The 27225-nt window shown below is 32.4% G+C and overlaps 1 pseudogene; it reads right to left on the reverse strand.

The window, feature by feature from the left end:
- Positions 1–1720: 1720 nt before the first annotated feature.
- On the reverse strand, positions 1721–11797 carry LOC107006332 (annotated as a pseudogene).
- Between the last annotated feature and the right edge of the window lie 15428 nt (positions 11798–27225).

A 27225-nucleotide genomic window follows, 5' to 3' on the forward strand; every position in this document is an offset into this window, starting at 1 on the left:
TGTTGATTTTTCACTTTCCGCCATTGTGGTAGGTACTTTATTGTATGATGTATCTCTTGATTCATAAGAATAAGGTGAGTATGCCACAGTAGAAGTGGCAATCAAGAAAAATATCAAAGAACAAGAAAATTGAAGCAATTGCTTCTTCATTTGGCTACAATTGAGAATAATTGAATTTTAAGGTCAGATGGTTATTTATTTTGTTGAGTGTGTGTTTTAGAATGTAGAAACAAGGAGTTTGAATGCTTATCAAATAGTCCAAACTTATAAAAGATTTTCCCATTTTTTTGGTTTATTTTTTTCCCAATAATTAGGTCTTGAGATAACAGAAAGCCTTGAAAATTAATTCATACACTTAATAATTGTTTGACTTACCTATTTTTTAAAAATTAACTGCAATCTTTTATTGATTTCGAATAATGTTGTTCTTGTTTCCTTTTGTTGGTACATTTAATATTTTATTAAATAATTTTTTTAAGTTTGAAATATATAGTTGTCCATCGGCCTAATAAATATTTGTCAATTTTTTATATGTACTTTTGATTCTTTGAGCACTGACTTAAAATTCTCATCATTATATATACTTCGCAATTTGCATCACTAAATATGATAATATATTGCAAGCTATTATCTCAAACATCATTTATTTAATTTTATGTTTGGTTTACTATATGGTATTTAGACAAACCATGTAAAATTGTTCTAAAAGGCTAGGAAAATGACCTTAATTGCCGCTAATTAAATTCACCTATTAACCAAGGTTAAACACTTTGATATTTGAAGTAGAAATTTACACCAAAGCTTAAATGTTTTTATAATATGTTATAAGATCAAAATGATTTATAGCTGACAATGATGTATTAAATCAAATGAGCTCAAAAAATTTAAAAGGTAGTGTGTTTTTATAAGAATTTCACACAAATCTCGTAGTGCTAAGAGCTAATAATATCCTATTTTTATTCTTCTACAAATTGCAAAAAATACGTTAAAAATTTGGCGGACCTGGATACATCCCAAAGCGTCCCGATATATCGCGTTTTATTTTGGATACATCCCTCAAAGTCACGCTACATCACGTCTCCATTTCAGATACATCACTCAATATCTTGATTATCGCCAAAAGTGATGTATCCGACCGATTATATATCACATATAAAGCTGTGTATCCAATAATATGAGAGCGTAGGAATTTTTGTAATTTTTCAAATCATAGAAAATTTCAGAAAATATTGTCAAATAAGTTATGAATTTAGGTATTTTTTCTAATTTTATACCCTATAATGGAACTTACAAATATTGTTATTTTCTTTCTTTATTTTGCTTCTTGTTTTGGTAACATGAAATGCCGACCACTCTACTCTTGGTATCAGAATCACCAAATCCTCATTGATGCTTGTTATTTTGCTATTAAATTTATGAGAAATTAATTGACAATTAATGGAAGAATAGGTGAATGTATAGATATAAACTTTCAATAATTAAAAAAAAATGTATTCAATATACATAAATCTCTGGATACACAAAATATAATTTAAATAACAAAAAAAAGTTGCAACTCCAAGTACAAAAGAGAAGAAAAATAAAACAAATAAAGAATAAATATTTTTTATAGCCATTGATATCATGCCTTTGAACTCATAATAATATGAGAACCCTGTGGGTTATATATGTTGGGCCGGAGAAGCCCTTCATTGAAATATGAACATGAGGAATAAAAAATTTAGTAATATGGAGGTGGTGGTGATGGAGAAGGTGACGGTTTCTTGATGAGTTAGTTTTCGGAAAAGGCACCATCTTGTATTCTGGTGTAGATACTAAGGGTACCGCTAATATAGTTGGCACCTTCTTGTAATTATCTTCTGGAATTGATGGTTTCTTGTAGTCATTCTTTTGCAAAGAAGGTGTTTTGTATTCTTGTTTAGGTATTGAGGGTACCTTCTAGACATTATCTGATGAAACTGATGATACCTTCTTATAGTTGTCTTCTGGAGCTGATGCCTTCTTGTAGTAGTCATTCTTAGGCAAAGAAGACACCTTATATTCCCTTTTAGGTACTGAAGGTACCTTTGGAACATAAGATACCTTCTTGTAGTTATCTTCTGAAACGGATGGCTTCTTGTAATAGTCATTGTTTGGAAAAGAAGGCAAATTGAATTTCTTTTTTAGACATTGAGTATATCTCTGAAACGGATGGCTTCTTGTAATAGTCATTGTTTGGAAAAGAAGGCAAATTGAATTTCTTTTTTAGACATTGAGTATATCTCTGAAACAGATGGTACCTTCCTATAGTTATCTTATATAATTGATAGGTTTTTTTAATAGTCATTCTTTGGCAAAGAAGGTAGCTTGTATTCTTGTTTAGGCACTAAGGGTACCTCTGGAACAGATGACACCTTCTTGTAGTTATCTTTTGGATATGATGGTTTCTTGTAGTAGTCATTTTTTGGCAAAGACGACACCTTGTATTCTCGTTAAGGAAATTAGGGTACCTCTGGAACAGTTGACACATTCTTGTAATTATCTTTTGGAACGGTTGGTTTCTTGTATTCATTCTTTGGTAAAAAAGGCAACTTGTATTTCTCTTTAGGAACTGAGGGTTCCATATAGTCGTTATCTTTTAAAATTGATGACATCTTATTATAGTTATCTTCTGTAACTGATGGATTCTTGTAGAAATCATTCTTTGGCAAAGAAGGTACCATGTGTTCCTCGTTAGACACCGAGGGTACCTCTAGAACCGATTACACCTTCTTATAGTTATCTTCTGAAACTTATGGCTTCTGGTAGTAGTCTGGAACAAAATAGGTACCTTATATTCCTCTTTTGGCACTGAGTAAACTTTGTATTCTTCGCTTTTAGCTACCGTAGTTGGTGCTTTTTTGTATGTTTAATCTGATGATTCATAAGAATAAGGTGAATATGCCATAGTGCATGTGGCAATCAAGGAAATTGTTAAAGCACAAGCAAATTGAGGCCATTGCTTCTTCATTTGGCTTCTAATTGAGAATATTTGTATTTTAGTACTAGATTTTTCTTTTTCTTGTGTTTTAGAATAAAGAAGAACTAGGTGTTTACATAGAGCCTAACCATGATGTAGATTTGGATGGTCTGAAACTAATCTTAACAGATCAGAGATTTTCATATTTTTTTTGGTTAATGTTGTTCCCCTAAGGTGTTAAGATAATGGAAACCTATGAATAATTTTTGTTGGTAAGTTGAAAATTAAGTCCAATCTTTTATTGACTTCCAAGAATGTAGTTCTTGTTCTTTTTTGTTTTTATTTTATGATATTGATACTTTGACCGCTATTTAAAATTTACATCATTGGACCATACATATACATGTTGGGTTTAGCAAAGTGTGAATGGGAAAAAAAAAAGAATATGAAAAGTTGAAAAGTGAGGGAATCAATTTGGAGAGAAAATGAAAAGTCATTTGCAAAGTGCAAATGAAAAGTTATTCCTCCCATATCGGTAAAACAAAGGGAAATTGTTGTCCTTATATTGGAAAACATTTCCTTTACTTATTAAAGAGCTAAGAAGAAGGTTCCCCCTCACGCCGTTGTCGTCGCTCGATCGGCCTCGACTTCGGCTTCGGATTTGACAAATGATTTGATTGATAAATTTTTGGACAAAATTTATTTAATTAATTTTTTTTAATCAAATAAATCTTGTTATCTCTTATAAATTAATTCAGGATGTTAGTTAACTAGTTATTAACAGAACTAATTTACGTATAACGGTAAGGTTCTGAAGTGTCGTTATTCTTTCCGAAAAGTCGTTACATTCCCAACAGACATATTTTCAAAAAAGTTGCTATTTTTTCCAAAAGACAGAACTTTCAGGATAAAATGGGTCTGAACAGATTTCTTTGAACAAACACGTTTCTTGCTAAAAATGGCAATAAAAGAAAGTCATTTTCGTTTTTTCAAACACTGAAATTTTTCCTTCTATGGATATATTTTTTCTAAAAATCAAAGTATCGATTGACTGAGAGTGTGTGCCTTGTTGTGTTGTTAAGTCCGCTAAAGTTAAAGAAATTTGAGGTACCGCTATTTCTTTAACAGGATTAATTCGTTTTATCTTGAGAGAAATTAATCCATACCCTCGGGTACAGTGAGGGGATTAAATTTCATAAGGAGACACACTAATTTCTGTGGACTTAGATTATTTTGTTTTCTATCTAATTCATCTTATTTCTGTTTCTGCTTTGCCAACCTTATAAGTATAGGTTAATAACAAGATTAAGAAATTTAGTAAGTTTCTATATTTGAGGTTTTTGGAGATTAAAACTTTTATGGTTTTTTACTCTGTTTGAATTTTTTATAATTTAGTCCATTAACGATTAAAAGAACATAAAAACTTTATTGTTAAATCAGAAATAGTCTGTGTTAAGATTTGTTCTTTACTATTAGTATTTCAAATACTAAAATTATCTTCCATTTGTGATAGAAAAAAATGACTAATTCAAGTCAATTGAATGCTGGATTAGTGAGAGCTGCAGCAGTATGTACTGCAACAAACAGTTGCACTGAATCGTTCAAGTGTTCTTCTATCTCACTACGTTGAGTCTGCAGAGGTTCATTAAAGAGAATGTTCCTGTTATATCGGATGATACTCCACCTGAAGAACGATTCTTGGTAATAGAAGCATGGACACACTCAGATTTTTCGTATAAATATTATATTCTGAGTGGACTGCAAGATGATCTGTATAATGTGTACAGAAATGTCAAAACCTCAAAAGAGTTATGGGATGCTTTAGAAAAGAAGTCCAAAAAAAAGATGCCGCAATGAAGAAATTCATTGTGGCAAAGTTTCTGGACTATAAGAAGATAGACAGTAAGACCGTCGTCTCCTAATTTCAAAAATTGCATGTCATAATCCATGATATCCTTGCTGAAGGTTTAAATTTATTTAATGTCTATGTTAGAAATATTAAGTTATTCCTTAATACTCACAAAATCTTTAATGTAGGACTGATTGTGAATGATGCATTTCAAGTGGCTACTATTATTGAGAAGTTACCTCCATTGTTGAAGGACTTCAAAAACTACTTGAAACATAAACGCAAGGAGATGAATAATGAAGATCTCATAGTAAAGTTGAGAATCGAAGAGGATAATAAGGTTGCAGAATAGAGGTCACGTGGTAATTCAGCAATATCTGGAGTAAATATTGTTGTAGAATATCTCAAAAATTAATGAAAAGAAATAAAGCATCTAGAACAAAAAGCAATCATCCTAAGACGAAATTCGATGGAATCTGTTTCAACTGTTGTAAACGTGGTCATAAGGTTACTGAATGCCGAGGTCCTAACAAAGGACAAGAAAAAAAAGGATCAAACAAATTTGGCTGAATCTAAAGTAGAAATGAACGATCTCTATGCAATACTTTCAAAATGTAACTTGGTCAGAAATTCCATGAGAATAGTGGATAGATTCTTGTGTGTCGTGCCATGTTTGTGACAAAAAAATATTATTTTATCATATACTCCAGCACCTACATACAAGAAGTTGTTTATGGCAATATCCCTATTGCAAAGGTGGAAGGAACTGTCAATGTCCTATTAAAGATGACATCAGTCAAGGTGGTGACTTTGATCAAGGTCTCGTAGGTTCCAGAATTGAGAAAAAATTCAATTTCAGTTCTGACTAAAAATGGATTCAAAGGTGTATTTATTTCTGATAAAGTAGTAGTCAGTAAAAGTGATATGTATGTAGGAAAACGCTACCTTAGTGATGACCTTTTCAAAAATTAATCTAATTGCAGTTCACATGAATAAAGATTATGCTTCTTATTACTTGCTTGAGTCTAAATATTTATGGCATGAACTTTTGAGACACGTTAATAACAAAACCTTGTGAAAACTGAAAACTTAAGTGTGTTCCCAAAATTTGAGTGCAGTAAATCAAAATGTCAAATTTGTGTTGAATCTAAGTATGGTAAGCATCCTTATAAATCTGTTGAAATGAATTCAAATTCTTTAGAACTGAATCACACTGATATTTGTGACATGAAGTCAATGCATCACATGGTGGAAAACATTATTTTATACTTTTATTGACGATTGCACTAGATATTGTTATGTCTATTTGCTAATGGGAAGGATTAAACAATATATGCATTTAGGCAATATAAAACTGAAGTTGAAAATCAGTTGGATGAAAAGATCAAAATGATCAGAAGTGATAGAGGTGGAGAACATGAATCTCCATTTGAAGAAATATTTTTAGAAAATGGAGTAATTCGTCAAACTAGTGTTCCATACACTCCTCAATCAAATGGGATTGCAGAAAGAAAAAAACCAAACTTTAAAAGAAATGATGAATGCATTACTTATAAGTTGAGTTTTATCACAAAACCTGTGGGGGGAGGCTATCCTTACAGCAAATCGAATACTCAATAGAGTGCCTCACTTAAAGACACGTGTTATTCCATATAACAAATGGAAATGTTGAAAATCCAACTTGAAATATATAAAAGTCTGGGGGTGTCTAACCAAAGTCCAAGTAAAAATAGGGCCTAAGACAGTGATTGTGTGTTCGTTGGATATGCTACAAATAGTAAGGCATGTCAATTTTGTGTTCATATTTTCGAACATCTGGATATTCATGACAATACGGTAATGGAATCAGATAGTGCTGAATTTTTTGAAAATATATATCCGTAAAAACTAGGCTTGAGTTATCTAGTTAGGGTTTTAAACAACCCCGAGAAGAACCAAAAGAGAATGAAACAAATGAAGAGAATCCAAGGCGTAGTAAATGTCAAAGGACAACTACTTAATTTGGATATGATTTTGTAATATTACTTCTTGAAAGTGAGACTCAAACATTCAAGGAAGCAATGTTGTCAAGCGACATTGGAAGGAGGCTGTCAATAGTTAAATTAAATCAATCATAAGCAATCATACTTGGGAGTTGGTTGATCTTCCTCCAGGAAACAAACCCTTGGGTTCAAAATGGATCTTCGAAAGGAAGATGAAAGATGATTGAACTATTGAAAAATATAAAGTAACACTTGTTGTGAAAGACTTTAGACAAAAAGAAGGTCTTGATTATTTTGACACATACTCGCCAGTGACTAGGATTATATCAATTCGGATGTTAATTGCCCTAGCTGCAGAAATGGTCTTGAAATCCACCAAATGGATGTGAAAACCGCCTTCTTAAATGGAGAGCTGGAAGAAGAAATTTACATGGAACATCCTGAGGGTTTTGTAGTTCATGGTAAAGAAAAGAAAGTGTGCAAACTTATTAAGTCACATTATAGACTAAAACAAGTACCGAAGCAATAACATGCAAAGTTTGATCAAACCATGTTATATAATGGATTTAAGATCAACGAATGGGATAAATGTGTTTACGTTAAACCTAATCCAAATCAGGAAGTCATTGTATGCCTATATGTGGATGGCATGCTGATAATGAGCAAGGACGTTGTCAATATAAAAGCTACTAAGAGTATGCACGCTAGTAACTTAGATATGAAAGATGTAGGAGTTACTGATGTGATATTCAGAATTAAAATTCTCAAAACTTCATAATGGTCTAGCATTGTCTCAAAGTCATTATATTTAAAAGATACTTGAAAATTTCAAATATTTGAATTTTCAAAGGGAAAAAACTTCAATTTAGTTGAACCTACATCTTGCAAACAATAAAGGTGAAAGTCGGTATAAATTTGACTATGCCAGTGTGTTTGGAAGTTTGATGTATGTGATGAATTGTACACAACCAGACAGAGTTTTGTGCTATCAACAAACTGAGTCGATACACAAGTTATCCCAATTAAAATAATTGGTTTACAATGAAGAGAGTTTTGGGATACTTAGATGATGCTCAAAACTATGATTTGAATTACAACAAATATCCAGTAGTTATTGAAAGATATAGTGATGAAAATTGGATTACTGGATCAACTAAAACCAAATCCATAAGTGGATACGTTTTACTATCGTTGGAGGAACAATATCTTGGAAATCATCCAAACAAATATGTATAGCTCGCTCTACAATGGAGACTAAATTCATCGCCTTTGACAAGGCAGGTGAAGAAGCTGAATGGCTCCAAAATTTTTTAGAAGATATTCTATTTTTGCCCAAACCAATGGCCCCTATATGCATACACGGTGATAGTCAAGCTGCAATAGGAAGGTGAAAGCGTTATGTATAACGGCTAGTCTCGTCATATAGGACGAAGACATAACTCTGTGAGACAATTACTCTCTAGTGGAATTATCAGAATTGATTATGTGAAGTCAAAGGATAATATGTCGGATCAACTTACAAAAGGCCTAACGAGAGAGGGAGTTTATAAATAATCGACGGGAATGGGACTGTGGCTGAGAACTAGTCACCGTGGCGATAACTCTACCTAGAAGATGGGAGATCCCAAGATCTAGGTTCAAGGAGATAAAACAAAGTCATTGATGACACTTCAACATTATAAAAAAAAGTTCTGGTCCATTCTCATGACGAGTCAATGTTCAGTAACCAGGTTAAATGCATAAGGAATTTTTAATGGTTTCTAAGTTTGATACAAGGTATATCAAATAGTGTATGTACGGGATAACACATTTAGAAACACCTATGAGAGTGAAGTGTAAGCCGCTTCATGGAGAATCCGGTAAGACCAGTTCTGTAAGCACTTACTATCCGAGATCTGTTCATGGCTGAAACAAACAAAAAAATAAGAACTAAGAATAGTTCAAGGGTTGATTGTGTGACTTATGTTGTCTAGGTATAGGTCAAAGCTCGATAATCTAAAGATATCAAATATACCGATTGATCGAGTATATCTGATATAAGTTCTATATGGAAAGTTTAAAGGGAAACTTAATTATCTAGATGCGCTTAAACCTTACTTACAAGATACAAGTTTTTCATGCATATGTTTTAACAATAGTAACTCCCCAATCATATGGGGGATTGTTGGGTTTCGCAAAGTGTGAATGGGAAAAGGAAAAAAAAAGAACATGAAAAGTTGAAAAGTGAGGGAACCAATTGGGAGAGAAAATGAAAAGTCATTTGCAAAGTGCAAATGAAAAGTAATTTCTTCCATATCGGCAAAAGAAAGAGAAATTGTAATCCTTATATTGGAAAACACTTCCTTTACTTCTTAAAGAGCAAAAAAGAAGGTGCCCCCTCACGCCGTCGTCGTCGCTCGGTCTTGGCTTCGACTTTGACTTCGGATTTGACAATTGATGTGATTGATTGATAAATTTTTGGAATAATTTATTCAATTGATTTTTTTAATCAAATAAACCTTGTTAATATTATCTTTCATAAATTAATTCAGGACGTTAGTTAATTAATAGAATTAATTCACGTATAACGATAAATTTTGGAAAGTCGTTATTCTTTCCGAAAAGTTGTTACATTCCCAACTGATACATTTTTCAAAAATTTGTTATTTTTTCCAAAAGACACAACTTTTTAATAAACCTGGTCTGAAGAGATTTCTCCGAACAGAAACTTTTCTTGCTGAAAATGGCTATAAAAAGAAGTCATTATTCATTTTTTCGAACACTGAAAATTTTTTCCTTCTCTGCATATAGGGCTGGGCATAATATGGTTAAAATCGAGAAAACCGACTGAATCATTTTTTTCAAAATTTTGATTTCGGTTTTTCGGTCGGTTTCGGCTATGAATTTTAACATTTGAGTTTTCCGGTTTGGTTTTCTTTAGATTTAAAAATTTGGTTAATGGAAAAACCAAAATTGTGTATATTTATAGATGTTACCCATTCCAGTCGGCCTATCTCACTAGCCCAGAAACTATTATTCGCAAACCCAACTACCCAAATTCCTATGTCTCAGCCAAAATACCCAAATTTCTAGCCCAATTATTCATTCCTAGTCGGCCAAATTTCTAATTTCCTATCAATTAATGATAAATCCCTAAATTTATAACATTACATATTTACATACGTCGACACCGAGGCCGACTCTCCTCTCTTAGTAACGAATATTACAGATTCACTGGTCACTGATGCCGACTCGACTCGTTATTCATCTCTCAACTCTCAGCTCTCGTCAGTTGTCATTCGTCGCGGGAGTAAGTTCCATTACCCCCATTTCCTTCTCTGGTGAAAAAGGTAAATAAAAGAGATGCCTATGTTCTGATGCAAACTGCTCATCATTTTATACTGGTATTTGGTGGTCAATGACAAAGGCGTACAAGAGCAAACATTTTCAGAAATTGTGCTAGCCAATATTTTCAACCGCATTTGATTTTGTTGCCTTCAAAAACTTCATCTTTGACTGTTATTAGATGTTAAAGTTATAAGTAAACCTCAATCAAAAAATTTATCGTTATTTGCAGTTGATTGTAGATGTCATATTAAATGTGTGTAGCCTTGTTTAACTTGTCTAATTTCAAATGGACTAATGTAACTCTCATGGATCAGTGGATGAACCATTAAGGCTTCACGATTGTTTCGTTTGTGATAGTATTGAGCTTATCTGGGCTTACCTTGAACCAATCTTTTATTAAATACTTAAAAGTTGTGGCAAAGTTGTATAATAACCCCCTCAGTCAAAATGGAAAATATGTGTAGAAGTTCTGCTCTTTGTGGGTATTTAGAGTCTTTCATTAATAATTGTTTGGATCCTGCTAAGTTTGTATCAAATTTAATTAAACCGAAACCAAACCAAATAAAAATTATAACAACCGAATTTATTTCAATTTTGTTTGGTTTCACATTTGGCCAAATTTAAAAGTGAAAAATCAAACTGATATTTACGAATCGAATCGAACCGATCGAACGCCCAACCCTATCTACATATATTTTCTCTCAAAATCAAAGTGTCGATCTACTGAGTCTGTGTGACTTGTTGACGTTCTTATGTTTGTTGAAGTTAAAGAAATTTGAGGTACCGCTATTTCTTTAACATGATTAATCCATTTTATCTTAGGAGAAATTAATCCACAATCTCAGGTACAATGAGGGAATAAAATTTCTTAAAGATACACAATAATTTCTGTGAACTCGAATTATTTTATTTTCTCTGTAGTTCATCTTATTTGTATTTCTGTTTTGCTCACCTTATAAGTACAGGTTAATACCAATACATACTTTACAATACCAAGAATAACAATATATTGGAAGTTATTATATTTTTAATATATAAACATATTTAATTATATATTTGGTTTAAGAATTTGGTATTTAGATAAATCATTTCTAATTCAATTAAATTTACCTTATTCGCCACTAAATTCACCAAAATTCTTTTTTTTATTATTCATTTGTTGTTCAGAGCCTATATTATAGATTCGAGGGAACCTTTGGAACATATGAAACCTTTCATAGTTATCTTTCATGACGGATGGCTTTTGAAAGTAGTCAAATTTTGGGAAAAATTACTCCTTGTATTCTGCTGCAGGAACATATGACACCTTCTAGGAACATATTTCACCTTCTTGTAACTATCTTTTTGAATTGATGGCTTATTGAAATATTCATTTTTGGGAAAAGATGACATGTTGTATTCAGATTTAGGCACTGAAGGTATCTTATCTTCCTATTAAGAAACAGAAAGTACTTTCTTTTCATTATTTTCTGAAACTAATGTCTTTTTGTCGTAATCATTCTTTGATAAAAATGTCAACGCCTTATATTCATTTTCACGCATTGAGGGTACCTTGTAGCCTTCACTTTTAGCAATTGTGGTTGGTGCTTTGTTGTATGTTGAATATGTTGATTCATAAGAATAAGGTGAGTATGGCATAGTGTATGTGGCAATAAAGAAAAATGCCAAAACACCAAATTGCTTCTTCAATTGGCTTCCCATTGAGAAAAAATGGATTGTAAGGCTAGATATTAGTTTTTTTTTTCTTGTGTGTTTTAGAATGGAGGTATTAGGAGTCTATATAACATAACGTAGAAGATGATTTGATAATTTTGATCTCATCTTGATTTTCTCATTTTTTGCTTAATGCTATTCCACTATTGTCTTGAGATCATGGGAAGCCATGAACAATTCATACACATCTGATTAATAATCACTTATTTTTTAAATCAAATCCAAAGTTTTATTGACTATTCCAAAAATGTTGTGTCAGTTTTTTTTGTTGGTACATTGAAAATTAGATTAAATAAAATTTTAAAGATTAAAATACATAATTTTCGCGTAACAAATTAAATATTGTTCATTATTTGATGTCATGATCAAAATCAGTTGGGTCCATTATTTTTTATTTGCTTCCTCTGTCCAATAATAGTAGTCTACTTGACACAACTTTAAGAAACTATAAATAGAATGATAATTTTACTATATCACCTTTGGAATATAACAGATATAATATCTTGAAATATGAAATAGGGAAATGACTATAATTAATGATAAGGTAAAATTAAGAACTACATGTGAAATTATCCATAGATTTCACAAGGAATAATACATAAATATGCCCTTTAACTTTTCTTCATTTTATATTTATGCCCTCAAACTTTAAGTATGCACAAGTAGACACACAAACTTGTATTAAATTGAATAAATGGACACACATGTCCTACATGACATCCTACATGACAATTTACGTCCTATGTGATGTCCGGTATGTATTATATTACATAAGACTCATGTGTCTACTTGTCCAACTTTATACAAGTTTAAGTGTATACTTGTGCACACTCAAAATTGGACAGTGTAAATGTGAAATGAGGTCAAGTTAAACGACATATTTATGTATTATAACATTTTATAAGTTGGACAAATACTGTTAGTTATTTTTTTAACATAATGAACAAGTATTATTAGACGAAGGAAGTATACCAAACTGTTGTTAAAATATTCTTTAATATCGCGGCTAAACATTTTAATGAGTGGAGTACGGATAATCTGTTGTTACATAGTAAAATTGTTTATTTGATATTATTTTAAACATATCATATACTTGTTTAATTTGTGTCATGTATTTATACTAGAGTCAATAGTCCATATCAATACAGGTTCAGTATGTATAAGTTGCTTGTTTATCTCATATTAAATATTTTGAACTTTGAATTATTTTAATTGATAGTATATTTTATATAACTTTTAAATAATATATATCAATGTCCATTTATCAATTTATGTGAGCATGTGTAAACAAAAATATTAATACATTTCTTTCAATATTTTATATTGTTATTGTGATTTATACTATGTTTTTTTTGTAATTTTTAAATACAAACATATAGCATAATTAAAAGGAAAGCAAGACATAGTTAAAACGGAGAAAGGTGTTGAATATAGATAGAGGAAATTGAAGTGGAAGGACAAATCCGAGAATTCTTTGACTGATTCTAAGCACTAAATATATGTTATTTTTATCTCGATTTATATGATTATTTTCTTACTTTGAAGGAAAAATTACCAAAGTATACATCGTTAGTTACAATAATCTCAATATTCCCAACCATTTTAAAATAATGCAAAAATTTCTTCTTTTCCATCAAGACCCAACTGTCAGATACATTATTTCATTTTCACTCCAGACTCACGTTTCTAACTCCTATATTTATTTCTTCTTTTCACTCACATAATCAAGTCAGTTATCACATAACAAAAAAATAAATTTCAAGAGATTTTTCTCTCCAATCAACTAATTTAGAATCTGTAGGTACTTTCATCTTCTTCAATTTTTCTTCTTTCTTTTTGCTTGTTTCATCAGTTTGTCTAATACATATGGATGCTCCTTCATTTAGTATTGAAATTGCCCAAATAGTTACACATAATATTAATCGAATATTTTATTTTTGATAGTTCAATGGACAAAAAAACAGATCTAGAAGGTTACATGATCCTTTAACAATGACAAATTAAAGTTTAGAGAAGGCAAAAGCAAAAAAGAAAGTACCTACATCATCGGAAAAAAAGGTTGCAAAACAACGAAAAAAGAGGTAGAAAGGTTGCATGTCATATCTCAACCTACACTATTCAGGGTATCTATTTTAAATCATGTATTTTAGTATTTTTTTTGAAAAAATTATACATTCCATTGTTGAACTATTGGATCTACAACATTCGTTTGAGGTGAAATTTGATCAAGATATTATTCAACAAGAAAGCGACAGTCTATAACTATTGAATTAATTTTTCTCTAATTACACATTTGATATGTTTCTCTTAACACATTTGATATGTTTCTCAAATGTATCTTCTTTTTTTAAAGTGATTGTGAAGCGTTTTTTTGTTATTTTTGTTGAATATCTGATCGATTGAATCAACATCCCATCTAAAGATTTTCTAGTTGACTATTTTCGCACAAGATATGCAACACTGTTATGAAAGTTTTATTTTAACAAGGCCAAGACGAAATATGTTAGTGAGACTGATGATCCTACAAGGCCGAACAGTCTCTACACTTCACAAGCAGGAGATGATCTTGTAGTATTGATCTATTTTTTCGTAAGATACATTTATTAGTATTTTCGAGTAATGGTTCCCTTTCGAAGATACTACCTCTCAATGTGAAGAATTTTTATGTTGAAAATTATTTATTTAACTTTTCATTTTTTAATATATTTAATATGATTTTAAATTTTGTCTCTTATAAGTATAATACCCATCAGTATAGTTCATACTATATTTTTCGCGGACACAAGATTTTTCAAAAAATTATTATGTATATCATACACGATTATTTTAGATATAACAAATTTGTATATATCACAAAACATGATATTATATTTTTAAACTTCATACAAATCAGTCAATTTTCAATATATTAGTACATTACAATATGCCTCTGATAAATTTGGTACAAATGACTCCACTTGATACTATATTATAAGCTGATACAAATTTGTCAAAAGATATATTATGCATATAATATAGAATTATTATTTATCATTCTTTCAAAATCACAAATTGATGTGTCTCACAAAACGTGATACTATACATTTACAATTGTTACAATTCTGTTAATTTGTAATATATTTAGTACCTTTTAATATTTTGTCTCTTAACCAATACTGTAACATTCCAAAAAAATTATATGTCTAAGGAAGAACCCAATAGGTCTTTAAGAATGGTTATTGGGGGTACATAGGCATCGCAATGACCAATATTGAGAAATATTGGGCATCATATAGAAAATTGGCTAAGGGGTATTAGTCAATTTTTACATAATACCAAAATAAGCAAAATATTGAGCATATCAGAAAATATTGAGTTAAAGGGTGTTAGCAAATTTTCTAACATTAATGAGCTTGTTTAAAAAAAGTACCTGAAATGAATACCCTAAGCTAAAACATATATTTTCTAGTATTTGCACAAAGTACTAGGCAACCAAGTGTCAAGCCTCGTACATTCAGTAGTGCCCAAGGATTTAGTGAGGGTACTTGGGACATAAGTAAACTTTTCAAAATGAATCATAAATAATAGTTAGTTAGGAAAGTGAAACAAACCCATGTGCAAGAACATGTGCAAGATATGTGAAGAAGCTGCCAAAGGAGGGGACCATCCTAACCGAATTCAGTTAGGGTAGTTCGGAGGAAAAACGTGCACAAGAGACCACTATATGTGGGGCCTAACCTCCCTAAAAATTATAGACTCTAACCTACTACCCTAAATAACTAAATAACCTAGTACTAAATGAATTGGACCCATTAGTGCACCCGACAACCTAGGACCAAAACCGGGTGGAGACTAACCTAGTACTAGTTAAAGAGACAATCTAATACCTAACCTAGGATGGTCCAAAAGGTTAGTTATGGTCCTAACAACTTAGGTGTACTTTAGTAATTCCCCTATGTTACCTTATTAATTGATTTATCAAGTTCATTAATTAATTTAAAAGGTCTAAAACCGAAAATAAAAAGGAAATTTTCAGATTTCGGTTAAAACAAGAAAGGGACAACCTAGTACCTAACCGAGGATGTTCCAAAGTGTTAGTTAAGATCCTAACGACTTAAGGGTACTTTAATAATTATCATATTATACTTAATTAATTAATTTAGCAACTTAATTAATTAATTTAAAGGGGTAAAACAAAAATCACAAAGCAATATCCAGATATTGATTAAAATAAGAAAGAAAAAACAATCTCGTACATAACCTAGGATGGTTCAAAGGATTAGTTATGGTTATAACGACTTAAGGGTACTTTATTTAATAGCATAAGTCACTTAATTAGTTAAATTATCCATTTAATTAATAAAATTAAGTGGGTGAAACCAAAATTCTTAATTAACCTAGTACAACTCAAGAAACATTCTAGTACTTATCCTAGGATGGTCTAAAAGGGTTAGTTTTTGTTCCAATGATTTAGGGGCACTTTAATAGTTATCCTAGTTACCTTAATTAATTAAATTATTCATTTAATTAATTAATTTAAAGGGCAAAACGAAATTCTTTGGAAAAACTTCAGGTTTGACCAAGTATTGTGTTTTCCTAGTTATAGTCAATCTAGGAGGGACTTTTTAGTAATTATTTAATTAATTTGGTAACTAAATTATTAAAATCTCAGTTGAATGAGTCACGATCAGTTCTTAAACCTAAAAATCACGTTAAAACTCATAGAAAAAAGGACGCAAAAAGAGTGAGCAATGACGCAAGAAAAAGGCAGAAAATTTATCGATTTCTCTAGGGAGATTTCAAGATTTCTTCAAGGTTTCGTTCAAGGTGGTCTTCGTAGATTAAGTTCTATATAAGGTATGGGTTTCTCTCCTGGACTTGTTTTTCCAAGATAACTTTCTTTCGAATGATTCAAAGATCTTGAAAACTAGGGTTGTTTCCCCTTGTTCTTGTCAAACTCCTTTCCCTAGTATCCTTGTTACGGTTTCAATATTGAATAGGTTAAAAATTATGTTGTTGGTATGTGCTGCTAGCTGATCTTAATTTGTATAGTTTTTGATTAAATAAAGATTGAATGAACCTATTGATTGGTCTCGTTTGATGCAAAGTGTTATTATGTGAATTAAAAGAGTGATACTACGTTAAAGATATGTACGAAGATGTTATGTATGAAGATGTTACGGTCTGTTGTGCATACTTGATGTTAATATAACGTTATAAAGATGATATATTTATGAAATTCTATCATGATTCTGTCCAATATGTTTAAAAGTGTTATGCCTAAAGCTATGTTATAAGGTTGGCTAAACAGATCTTCATGATATCATAAGTTGAATGAATGTTTGGGTTTTGCCAGTAAAATGTCTAACAATGTCTTGCCCAAAAGTTGAATGGAATTGGCTTAAATTATTGCTTCTAAATAATAACGGAAAAATTGACTAATGAGAATCTCATGAAACTATATTTGAATGAGTGTTGGGCTTGTGCCAATAAACTAGCTATGAAGTCATTTCCAAATTTTGTAGGCCAATACTAAATTTTTTACCAATCTTATGTGCCCAATATAATGCAATGTCGAATTAAGCATGACAAACAGAACAAAATGAATCCATATTAAGGGTATGTTAATCAATGGGACAAGTCCCAACATACCCTATACTATCTTATATGACTAAAATGTTGGAATGTCAAATGAATAAGTACATATAAAGTAATTCAATGAATCCATAACAAAGGGCATGCCATTCATTGGGACAACTCCCAACATGCTCTAAAAGAATGACATATGAACTCATGAAACTCATTGAATGAAGTGCTCATCGTCCATAAATGATGATATGAATCTACTATACTAAAGTAAGTAAGCAACGTGAGTTATAACAAAATTGAAGGGGTATAAAGTATGTGACAAGAATGGGGTGTTAAAGAAGTGAGACAAGTCTCACTTCCACCTAAGCTACTATGTTAGAAAAATACTCACGTATGAAGGTGTTGGAATATGTGAGCCACTCTTATTAACACCAAAGGATGATATGTAAGGAAAATTCACATTTCATCAATATAAATAGGGACGACCAGTCATCAATAGAGTAAGTAAATCTCAATCTAGAAGCAAGCCTCCATAATGCTTGAGTCAACACTAAAAGATAAAGAAGAAATGAACATTCACGTAAAAAGGGGTGAGTAATTATGTAGAGAAAATATGCTAACGCTAATGAATATGGTGACAACATGATAAGATGCTTGTGAAAGATGAGATCAATCTCAAATGATCCTAAGTAAATGTTACAAAAACGTACTCACCTATGAGAGTGTAATGCTAAAGAAGAGACAAGTCTCTATGAACAATCTAACGAAAGTATTGAGATTAGTGTATACTTAATACTAATGATGAGATGAGAAATCATATATTGTGCTATGATGTCGTCATACTAGAAGTCAGCTTCCATGACATATGAGTTGAATGTATTGGAACTTTATACTGAGCACCGATAGGCTAGCTATGAGCGGTGATACCTTCCTTCGGGAAGGACGGAGGTTCACGTAACTCTCATGAGATGAGACTGTCTAGCATTCCGGGTATGGGTCTCCTTATATCTCCTAGTATTTGAACCTATATTGCCAATATAGGGATCAACCAGGGTTCAAATCTTTATATACACTAGCATATTCGGCTCACTTTTGTCGTGATTCCCTCTCTTTTCGGTGTAGGGAAGACACTTGATTTCATGATGCTCACATGATCTATGTCGGTAAAGGTTAAAGTTCCCAAAGGAAGAATTAGTCCAGCCTCAAACTATGGAATATAATGAAATGAACGATACCGAAGGTGTTTTTGAAAAACAATCAGGAAGTGAAATCAAATTCAAGTAATGACATGAGGTCATTCTTGGTCATTGCACTTCATGATCCCAATGAGAGTCTTAAACTTCATCCTAGGTATATTTGGTGTTTACATCAGTCTACGGATGAATGAAATTAATAATGTGAAGTACAAATGGACGATTGAAGCAGACTCTGTGTTTGCTAATGAAGGCTCTCGGGTTGAGGTTTCATATGTTGGGCCCTCACTTGAGATGTTTTAATTCTACATCAACGATTCCAAAGTCTTGTGTATATGAAATGTATAATATATAAAACATGAAAGTAATGAAATCAATGGCATGATCAATAGAGAATTTATTATAAAAGGTAATACATATATAGTGTAAAGAATGACTCGCTATAAGGTAGGGATTTCATTCCTTAGTCCTTGGATTTCTTACATCGATTCATTGTCGGAATGAGACTTCAATGAATCATTGCACTTGTAAGTAAAACATAGGACCAAAAGAATTATTGAACTACACGACAACAACAAGAAAAAGACTAAAAAATAATCTAAGTGTACAAAGAGGACCTCTCGGCCTAAGAGGATCAAAAATCTCAAATCTTCGCTCGATTTGTTTTAAAATTATGTTGATGACACTAGTATTTTGTAATCATATAGAAAATGAATTGTATGCTTTGTATGCAATAAAATACATCATATTCATACCACAATTCACAACTAACGATTTAGGAAAGTCTAGTAACTAGGCTTTCCAGAAATAGCATGTTGTTTAGGAAGAGCTTTCTTTGATCATGCATAGCCTTATGTGTATGTGTGCATGCACCCATACTTAGTAGAAGAGGTGTACTAACCCCTACTATTTACTATTTTATAGATGTGGGTTAAGGGACAGATTGACGACTCTTGCAACTGTTTGGACATTAGCGTTTCTCCAGACCATTTGGTAGGTCCTCTTGATTTCGAGGATGCTACAATTTTAGTCTAGCCTTAGTTTTAGAAAAACCTAGTCGATTTTGTCCCTAGCGTTTATTTCGTACTTTCATTTTGAATCTTTTGTAATAAGGTCGTGTCAGGTAAATGTATTAATGATATATTCTTATTCTGTTTCGAATTGATTCTTATGGTTGATGGTTGTTATATTTATGTTGATTTTGGTATAGGATTAATTAATGAAATAACTATATGAAGTCTATGTATACTTTATATGTTTACAAGTTTTAAATTTTCCGCTAAAATTAACCATATGAATGTGATGAATGCAAGATGAGACTTGTCTGTGACCTCTAAGAGGTCAAGGATGCCGGTTGCGATTCTAATTTCAGAATTCAGGTTGTGACTAATACACATCACAACTTTTATCCGATAATATCCCAACACTTGATACTATATCATCCGATACAAAAATTTTCAAAGAATTAAGTATTAGATTCATTATGTTAAACATATTAATGCAATATAATAGTAATTTCAGTACTTACTAATTGTTAAAGATACATTAATTACTTAACCAATACAATGTAAATTTTAAAAATAACTTTGTATAAAACATAAAATAATACATAAATTCACTTTATTATAAATTAACAAATAGAAAAAAATAGGAAGAATTGAAAAATAAGCGTAACATTTAAATTTATTGAATCAGGAATTAGTAAGCTAAAAGTATTTTTTAATGTAGAAATTTGTTACAAAAGAAAGAAATGTTATAATCTGATAATTATTAGATCTGAAAAAACAAATTACTCCAAAAAAGTATTGATCTAGATTCTTGTTTCACGAAGATAGTACAAGTTCTTCTATTGAGGCCTACTTGTCCACATTGCACACAACAATTTGTGTTTGATGTTAGATTTTCATCTGAATCATTCTTCTGTTGTTTTTACTTTATCCATTGAGCATTATTTTGTATCTTGGTGGAAAGACAAGTTCTTTCAAAACACATTTCATAACTGATCAATCACTTTGTCCGGCATTGATTCCATTGGAACTACATAATACACTAATACATAGCAAAAATCGTACCAAATATATTTATTATTTAATATTTATTGTATCCTTCCAAATAAATTTACAATTCAAGATACCTTATTATAACTTGTTCAATGGATCATATATAATTTTTGTTTATAATACATATTAGTGTCCCCATAGTTTTACATGTTTTAGATACATATAAAAAATTATACAAAACACAACTATTTATTAGAAAACATATATGCACAACAAAAGTATATTAGGATCTTTCCTGCTTACAGGAATAATAGATAACCGGTATTGTTTATTTTAAAACATATATTATTCTATAACACATAAACTACTGAAATTTAATCCGATAAATACCTCTTGAACAAATACCTTCAAGCGAATCCACAAGATAGACGGACCTTCAAGTAAATCTACAAGATAAACAATAGTTATTGTCTTCTACAGTTATCCCAAGCCACATTCGAAATGTCTTAATACTTCGGTGGGCAAGTATCGAATAGAAAACTAATCTCTTTTCAATGTTAGGAGAATTCCTATATATAGAGATTTCTTCCTAACCCAAAAAGGAATCGAAAATCTTATTTTTCTAGAAGACTAGAAAAACCCATATTATTCTTTTTTTTTCATAGAAATAGGATTATGAGTTCTAGTTTAAAATGGACACTATAGGGACCACATAATTAATTATCGAGGCTTCCTATTACGGAAATAATTCTAAATAATGAATTTGAATTATTCTTACCATAATAAATTACAAATCATTTCGCTAGAAATTCATAATTACACTTCTCTATTTCTTGACTCCTCATGCTAAGATTTCAGATACTAATCAATAAATTAAATTACTGACGAATTTAACTTAATGATTAATTTCCTTTATAGCACTACTTAACTTATTTCATGTGTTGGATTCATAAATACTAGCAAGATTTGACACGATGAAAACTTATAAGTTTATCAAAATGACATATCAACCATTGTCTATAATGAGACATGGATTCCATCAACTAACTTATTATTTCACTAATATATATTATTATCATTCAACTTATCACGCATATTGACCCATCTCAGAATATCACTTTTTAATAAATGAAAACGATAATTAATGTATACAAATCATAAAAGTTATATAAGGATTAAGAATATAAACATATTTAATAGTTTAGAGAATATGTTTTGCCAGTTAGTCTAAAATTACTATATCTACTTGGTACGGTTCAATACATACAAAATGTACTAAGACAAGAAGTTGGAACTATATCATTTCCATAATCAGAATAAATTACATATAATCTTGTGCTACAATTGTACCTGATGACATGTTCAATTTCCATTGTAGATTGAGAACAAAACACTTATACTTGTAAGAATAGACGATTTAATCCTCTGTGTATAAGCTAAAACTTAACACACCAAATCATCTGCTATATAAATAAATAGACACCATAAACGAATACATGATCTACTAAAATTGAGTAAATATTTATTCTCTAATAAATATTATTTCTTAACATATGGTTAATAGTATACATTCCAACAATCTCCCACTTAGACTTTTAACCATCACAATTGTTATAATGTAATATATCTAAATACATGGTTAATAGTATATACCCTATTAATCTCCCACTTAGATATTTAATCTTAAAAATTGTTAGAGTACTATGTACAAACACATTATTAATAGTACATACTTTAATACTCTCCCACTTAGACTCTTAACTATGCGCTTACTTTCACATGCATTCCTTTATTTCTAATCGAAAGAAAATTTACCAAGCTATTTTCTCATGCAATTTTGCGTAGTAGTGCTTCGTCTTAATAAACTGATTGTTTACTAGATCTTGAGAAACTCTATCATGAAACCCTCCAAGAGTGTACTTTTTTCCAGGAGCTCTATCATAAAGGTTCTCTTAGGCATACAAAACAAATCAATCTTCATTATGATTCTCCCACTAAGATTTAGTACTACTATAATAATCACACTTTCATGTTCTTGAGTTTTGATATTTTCTTCAAAATATTTTGATATTGAAATATTTACAACTTTTCGTGAAGTGTTCTTTAGTGTTACTAGGAGATATGAACATCTTTAGGCTTATGGCTCTGCTCAGCAGGTTGAGGCTTATAAGGTTAGGGAGTAGGACAAGGAGAGTAAGAAGGCTAGGATTAGGAACTATGACTATTCTTAGTAGAAATTGGGTGGTGAAAATTGCTCACAGAATCAACATAAGTTTTCAGCTCCAGCCCTTCGTCGGTTAGTGTTCCATCCTCCAAGAACAGGTACGACCATAAGGTTAGAGCGTCATGATCTAAGTCTCAGGAAAGTTTTTCAGGAACCTAGACTTACCCCACTTGTCCTAGATGTGGTAAGAACCATCCGGGCGAGTGTCTCATAGGAAAAGGAGGATGTTTTGGGTGCGGTCAGTATGTTCACAAGTTGAGGGATTGTCCTTCTAGACAGGTTCAAAGAGGTGGTAATGGTAGACTTCAGTCTACAACTTCATTAGCACCGACAAGTCACCCGACTCAGCAGGGTAACTCATCTGGTACAGGTGGCGGTCAGTACCAGAACATGTTGTATGCTCTTCAGGATCACGAAGGTTCTCCTTAGGTAGTCACTGGTACGTTACGAGTCTTTGACTTTGATGTTTAAGCATTGTTAGATACGGGGGCTACTCTTTCTTTTGTAACTACTTACATAACAGTCACATTCAGTGTTAGTCCAGAAACTCTCTCAAAACCTTTCTTAGTCTCTACTCTAGTCGGCGACCCAATTTTAGCTAGAAGGGTATACAGAAATTGCCCTGGCACAGTCTCTCAGAAAGTCACCTCAGTAGATCTTGTAGAGTTAGAAATTGTAGACTTCGATGTCATTCTAGGCATGGATTGGTTACAATTCTTTTATTTCTTGGTCGATTGTAGAACTAGGATTGTTCGTTTTTATTTTGCAGACGAATCAATCTTAGAATGGTAAAGTAGTACCTTAGCGCCTATAGATCGATTCATTTCTTACCATAAGGACAGAAAGAGATCTTTAAGGGTTATATCTATCTTCTAGTTCAGGTTAAGAATTGTAGCTCTAAAACCCCAACTATTGAGTCTGTTCCAGTAGTTTGTGAGTTTACTGAAGTTTTTCCAGAATATTTTCTCGGAGTCCCTCCCGAAAGGAAAATCGACTTTGGCATTAATCTACTTCCATATACCCAGTCTATTTCTATTCCTCCTTACATAATGGATCCAGCAGAGCTTAAAGAGTTGAAAGAGAAATTGAAATACCTTCAAGATAAGGGTTTCATCAGACCAAGTATTTCACAATGGGGTGCATCAGTGTTGTTTGTAAAGAAGAAAGATGGTTTCTCTGAATGTACATTGATTATAGACAGTTGAACAAGGTCATAATCAAGAATAAGTATCCCATCCTCAGGATTGATGACTTGTTTGACCAACTTCAGAGTGCTAGTCATTTTTAAAAGATAGACTTCAGATCGGATTATCATCATCTTCGAGTCAGAGATAGTGACTTTCCAAAAACATCCTTCTGAACTTGCTATGGTCATTAAAAATTTGTAATAATGTCATTTGGACTGACAAATGCTCCTACAACTTTCATAGATTTGATGAACAGAGTGTTCAAACAGTACTTAAACTTGTTTGTTATCGTACTTATTGATGATATCCTCATTTACTCTAGGAATGAGGAAGAACATGCGAGTCATTTGAGAATTGTTCTACAGACTCTCAAGGATTGCCAGTTACTCGCTAAGTTTAGCAAATGTGAGTTCTAGTTGAAATCCGTTGTTTTCCTTGATAATATTGTATCTAGAGAAGGGATATGAGTTGATTCACATATGATTGAAGGAGTGAAACAATGTCTCTTACCTATCTATGCTATAGATATAAGAAGTTTCTTAGGTCTAGCGTGGTATTGTAGAAGGTTGGTGGAAGAATTCTCATCCATAGCCTCACCATTGACTAGGTTAACTCAGGCGATGGTCAAGTTTCAATGGTGATATGATTGTGACAAAAGCTTTGCAAAATTTAAAACTAGATGGACTACAACTCCTCACTTGACTCTACCAGAGGGTTCAGATGGTTATGTGATCTATTCAGATGCATCAAGAGTTTGCCTAGGTTGTGTATTGATGTAACGAGATAAGGTTATATCATATGCCTCCTGACAACTTAAGGTTCATGAGAATAACTATCGAACTGATGACCTCGAGCTTGCAGTAGTGGTGTTTACACTCAAGATATGGAGACACTACTTGTATGTTGTTTGTGTAGATGACTTCACTGATCATAACAACCTTCAATACTTGTTCACCCAGAAAGAGTTGAATTTTCGCTAGAGAAGATGTCTTGAGTTCTTTAAGGATTATGATATGAGTGTGCATTATCATCCTTGTAAGGCGAACGTAGTAGCAGATGCTCTTAGTAGATTATGTATGGGTTTTGTAGCCCATGTTGAGGAAGAAATGAAGGACTAGTGAAGGATGTTCACAGGCTTTGTCGCTTAGGAGTTCGCACTATAAGCATAACAGATAGTGGTGTAACAGTTCAAAATGGGGCAGACTCTTCTTTGGTAATGGAGGTTAAGAATTAGCAAGATAGTGATCAAATCTTGCTTGAACTTAAGGGTGCAGTCCACAAACAAAGGGTGGAGGAGGTTTTCTCTCAATGGAGATATGGTGTACTTCGCTACTAGGGTAGATTATGTGTTCCTGATGTGGGTGAGTTGACAAAACATATCCTTGCAGAAGCCCATAGCTCCATATATTCTATTCATCTAGGTGCTACTAAGATGTACCGTGACATACGAGAAGTCTATTGGTGGAATGGCATGAAGAGGGATATAGTAGATTTTGTGAGTAAGTGCCCCAATTGCAAGCAAGTCAAAGTAGAACATCAAAAACCAGGAGGTATGACTCAAGAGATTGATATTCCTATTTGTAAGTGGGACGTGATCAATATGGATTTCATCACAGAGTTACCTCGTACTCGCAGACAACATGACCCAATTTGGGTGATAGTTGATAGAATGACTAAGTCTTCTTGTTTTTTAGCGGTCAAGACTACAGATTCGGCAGAGGACTATGCCAAGCTTAACATTAATGAAATTGTGAGGTTGCATGGGGTTCCTTTGTCTATCATCTCAGATAGAGGTCTTCAGTTTACCTCTTATTTCTGAAAGTCATTTCCGAAAGGGGCTTGGTACTCAAGTTAACCTTAGCACAACATTTCATCCACAGACGGATGGACAGGAAAAGCGTACCATTCAGACTCTAGAGGATTTTTTGAGATCTTGTGTGATTTATTTCAAAAGTAGTGAGGATGATCACCTTTTGCATATTGAGTTCGCCTACAACAATAACTACCATTCCAGTATTCAGATGGCCCCTTATAAAGCTTTGTATGGTCTTAGATGTAGATCTCTCGTTGGTTGGTTTGAAGTTGGTGAAGCAGCTTTGATAGGCAAGATTCAGTCCTTTATGCTATGTTGAAAGTGAAACTCATTAGAGATAGACTTAAGACAACCTAAATTCGTCAGAAATATTATGCAGATGTAAGGGGAAGGGAACTAGAGTTCCAAGTTGATGATTGGGTTTTTCTGAAAGTCTCACCTATAAAAGGGGTGATGAGATTTGGCAATAAATGGAAGCTCATTCCTAGATATGCCCTTACAAGAGATTGAAAAGGGTTTTAAAGGTGGCATATGAGTTAGAGTTGCCAGCAGAATTAGCAGCAGTGCATCAGTTCTTCCATATCTCGCTCTTGAAGTAGTGTGTGGGTGACCCAGCCTCTGTAGTGCCATTAGAGAGTGTGGCGGTGGAAGATAGTCTTTGTTGTGAGGATGTACCGTTTATGATTCTTGACCGTCAGGTTAGAAGGTTGAGAAATAAAAAATTTGCTTCAATCAAGATTTTGTGGAGGAGTCAGTCCGTAGAGGGAGCTACTTGGGAAGCAGAAATAGCCATAAAAGCCAAGTATCCTCACCTCTTTCCTTCTGATTCAACCCCATCCTGAGGTAAAAGTTCCTCTTCAGTTTTCCAGTCATTCATGCGTGAATTAAGTCTTAGAATCATGTTCCCTCATTTTCATTTGCATTTTAAGCATATTTGAATATTCTCAAAACTCAATTAAGTTGGAAAGTCAATTCTCAATGATTAGTAGTAGGGATTACAACTCTCTCCCTTTATTTCAACTATTTTAGTCTTCATTCGAGGACGAATTTTCTCAAGGGGGAGATAATGTGACAACTCGTATCCTAGATAGACCAAAATTCTGATTTTCAAGAAGTGCATATTTCATCTATGGAGGCCACCTACTAACCGTAGTGAGGACTACGGTCCTTAGACTAGGTCCATCGATCCTGGTCTACAGACGATGTCCAGGACCTACAAACCGTAGGTAGGACCACGGTTCGTGGACCAAGTCTTTCAATCTTTGTACACAGAAAACTTAGATCCTAAACGACGACCAGTACCTACGGACTGTAGGTGGGACCAAGGTTCTTTGACCAGGTCCGATTATCATGGTCCATAAACCCATTCTCTTAACAAAACGTCAAAGAAATACGATAGACCATAGCTGGAACCATGGTATGTGGACCAGG

The sequence above is a fragment of the Solanum pennellii genome, chromosome 12, assembly GCF_001406875.1.
Source record: "Solanum pennellii chromosome 12, SPENNV200".
NCBI classification, from domain to species: domain Eukaryota; kingdom Viridiplantae; phylum Streptophyta; class Magnoliopsida; order Solanales; family Solanaceae; genus Solanum; species Solanum pennellii.